Raw genomic sequence first — 3,792 nt, 5'->3', positions numbered from 1 at the left:
ATTGGTCTGGGACTGAGGGGGGTTTAAGTGCCCAGTAAGCAAGTGGTTAAACAAGGTGAAGTTAGAAGCCGATTGGCTACCATGTACTGTACACTGCACCAGATTTTACACACTGCAGTTTTAGTAAATCAATCCCATAGTGTCAGCATAGCTCCCAACTGTCCCTGATTTGGAGCAAAGTCCCTCTTTCCCCCTCATTTGTCCCTCATTTGTCCCTAATTTTGGTCTGATCTATATATTGTATATAAAATGCACTTTTTATGTTTCAAAATGTGTTTCCCAGCGCTAAACCTCTCCTCAAATTTCTAAATTTCTGCATTTGTACGTTTTAAAAGCCAATATAAAGGAATAGTAGTGGTAAAAAAAAGTCCCTGTAGATTTAATTAACCTTTTTTTGGGTTAATTCTCCTTTAAGGGGTGTGGCAGGGGGGGAGTGTCCTATGCCTACATACATTTGTTAGTAGGTGTCCCTCATTCCCATCTCAAAATGTTGGGAGGTATGTGTCAGCACAGCCGCTTGTAGTCTCCTCTAGAGGGTGTCCAAACTGTGGCCCAGGGGCCAGATGCGGCCCTTTGCTTGCTTTTATGTGGCCCTTGGGGCACTGTTTCATCCACTGATACCCTAATTTTAGCGCTGCTTTACCGTAATTTTAGCGGCGTTATTCGGCTGTAGTAGTTTTACCCCCCTGCTAGCGGCCAAGAAAGGGTTAAAATCATCGCAAAGCGATGCTGCAGCAGCGATTTGCCGGTGGTATAGCCACAGTGCCCCATTGACTTCAATGGGCAGGAGCGGTGAAGGAGCGGTGTATACTCCGCTCCAAAGATGCTGCTTGCAGGACTTTTTTTAGCGTCCTGCCAGCGCACCGCTCCAGTGTGAAAGCCCTCGGGGCTTTGACATTGGAGACACAGCAGCGGCTCTTTCAGGGCGCTTTGCAGGCGCTATTTTTAGCTCTGTAGCACCCCAGTGTGAAAGGGGTAACAAAGAAAGCTGAAGATTTAAAAAATGGAATACAACTTTTATAGTAAAAATGTTGAAACTTATATCTAACTTATATGTAATTTTTTCTGTTTAAGTTTAGTTCCACTTCGCAGTTCTTTCATACTGGTTATGACTTTCCAAATATAGTCAAACACGTCTTTATTTTTTATTTTTTTTTATTTTAATATGATTTTAATAGAATGTCTGCTTGTGGGATATATTCATTCTATAATTTATGTTTGTATCTAAATAAAATAAAATAATACATCGTGTAAATAAAATAATTTTATTCTACAAAAGAAATGCACATTAAAAACATAACGCACATGTTACAGCCCAATTATCAAAAATTTCTAGTTTGTTCAACTGCCTACTTTTCTACCAGACCTCAAAAAAATGTAATTAAAATGTCACAGCCATTTGATTTGCCAGAGATTTTATTAGAATAGCATAACGATAAGATTATCTGATGAGAAGGATTCAAAAATGACATGTTCTTTATAAATTATAGGCCCTGTAGAATGCACTGAAATGATATGCATTGTAAAAAAAATCCTGGCTGAAGTGTGTGTGTGTGTATATATATATATATATATATATATATATATATATATATATATATATATATATATATTTTTTTTTTTTTTTAATAGATATATATATTTTTTAATAGATTTTATATATATATATATATATATATATAGATATGGATTTTATATATATATATATATATATATATATATATATATATATATATATATATATATATATATATATATATATGTTAAAATAAATAAATATAAATAAATATATATATATATATATATATATATATATATATATATATAGACACATTAAAAAAAAAAAAAAAATATATATATATATATATACAGTGCCTTGCGAAAGTATTCGGCCCCCTTGAACTTTTCAACCTTTTGCCACATTTCAGGCTTCAAACATAAAGATATAACATTTTAATTTTTTGTGAAGAATCACCAACAAGTGGGACACAATTATGAAGTGGAACGAAATCTATTGGATATTTTAAACTTTTTTAGCAAATAAAAAACTGAAAAGTGGTGCGTGCAAAATTATTCGGCCCCTTTACTTTCAGTGCAGCAAACTCACTCCAGAAGTTTAGTGAGGATCTCTGAATGATCCAATGTTGTCCTAAATGACTGATGGTGATAAATAGAATCCACCTGTGTGTAATTAAGTCTCTGTATAAATGCACCTGCTCTGTGATAGTCTCAGGGTTCTGTTGAAAGTGCAGAGAGCATCATGAAGACCAAGGAACACACCAGGCAGGTCCGTAATACTGTTGTGGAGAAGTTTAAAGCTGGATTTGGATACAAAAAGATTTCCCAAGCTTTAAACATCCCAAGGAGCACTGTGCAAGCGATCATTTTGAAATGGAAGGAGTATCAGATCACTGCAAATCTACCAAGACCTGGCCGTCCCTCTAAACTTACAGCTCAGACAAGGAGAAGACTGATCAGAGATGCAGCCAAGAGGCCCATGATCACTCTGGATGAACTGCAGAGAACTACAGCTGAGGTGGGAGAGTCTGTCCATAGGACAACAATCAGTCGTACACTGCACAAATCTGGCCTTTATGGAAGAGTGGCAAGAAGAAAGCCATTTCTCAAAGATATCCATAAAAAGTCTCGTCTAAAGTTTGCCACAAGCCACCTGGGAGACACACCAAACATGTGGAAGAAGGTGCTCTGGTCAGATGAAACCAAAATCAAACTTTTTGCCCACAATGCAAAACTATATGTTTGGCATAAAAGCAACACAGCTCATCACCCTCAACACACCATCCCCACTGTCAAACATGGTGGTGGCAGCATCATGGTTTGGGCCTGCTTTTCTTCAGCAGGGACAGGGAAGATGGTTCAAATTGAGGGGAAGATGGATGCAGCCAAATACAGGACCATTCTGGATGAAAACCTGTTGGAGTCTGCAAAAGACCTGAAACTGGGACGGAGATTTATCTTCCAACGAGACAATGATCCCAAACATACAGCAAAATCTACAAAGGAATGGTTCACAAATAAATGTATCCAGGTGTTAGAATGGCCAAGTCAAAGTCCAGACCTGAATCCAATCGAGAATCTGTGGAAAGAGCTGAAAACTGCTGTTCACAAACGCTCTCCATTCAACCTCACTGAGCTTGAGCTGTTTTGCAAGGAAGAATGGGCAAGAATTTCAGTCTCTCGATGTGCAAAACTGATAGAGACATACCCCAAGAGACTTGCAGCTGTAATCGCAGCAAAAGGTGGCTCTACAAAGTATTAACGCAAGGGGGCCGAATAATTTTGCACGCCCCACTTTTCATTTTTTTATTAGTTAAAAAAGTTTCAAAAATCCAATAGATTTCGTTCCACTTCACAATCGTGTCCCACTTGTTGGTGATTCTTCACAAAAAATAAAAATTTTATATCTTTATGTTTGAAGCCTGAAATGTGGCAAAAGGTTGAAAAGTTCAAGGGGGCCGAATACTTTCGCAAGGCACTGTATATATATATATATATATATATATATATATATATATATATATATATATATATACATCTCACAGTTTGTAAAGCCATCCATCACAATGAAGGACCAATAAAGATGTACAGGAGGCAGGCAGCCTAGAGCTTGTCTTTCAAAGTAAAGATTTACATAATTGAGTGATGCATTTGACTTGCAACTGGTGAGGTTTTGTATTTTCATAGACTTATGGGAATGCGAAACCCCTTTAGGCAAACAACAGCTATCGGCACAAACCCTAACGCAATGTGTGCTATGTATGTGATGTGAGC

The sequence above is a fragment of the Lithobates pipiens genome, unplaced genomic scaffold (assembly GCF_037356315.1).
Source record: "Lithobates pipiens isolate NorthernLeopardFrog02 unplaced genomic scaffold, aLitPip1_a1.2 Scaffold_10, whole genome shotgun sequence".
Lineage (NCBI taxonomy): Eukaryota > Metazoa > Chordata > Amphibia > Anura > Ranidae > Lithobates > Lithobates pipiens.
The sequence above is the reverse complement of the archived record's forward strand: the minus strand, read 5'-3'. Positions refer to the sequence as shown.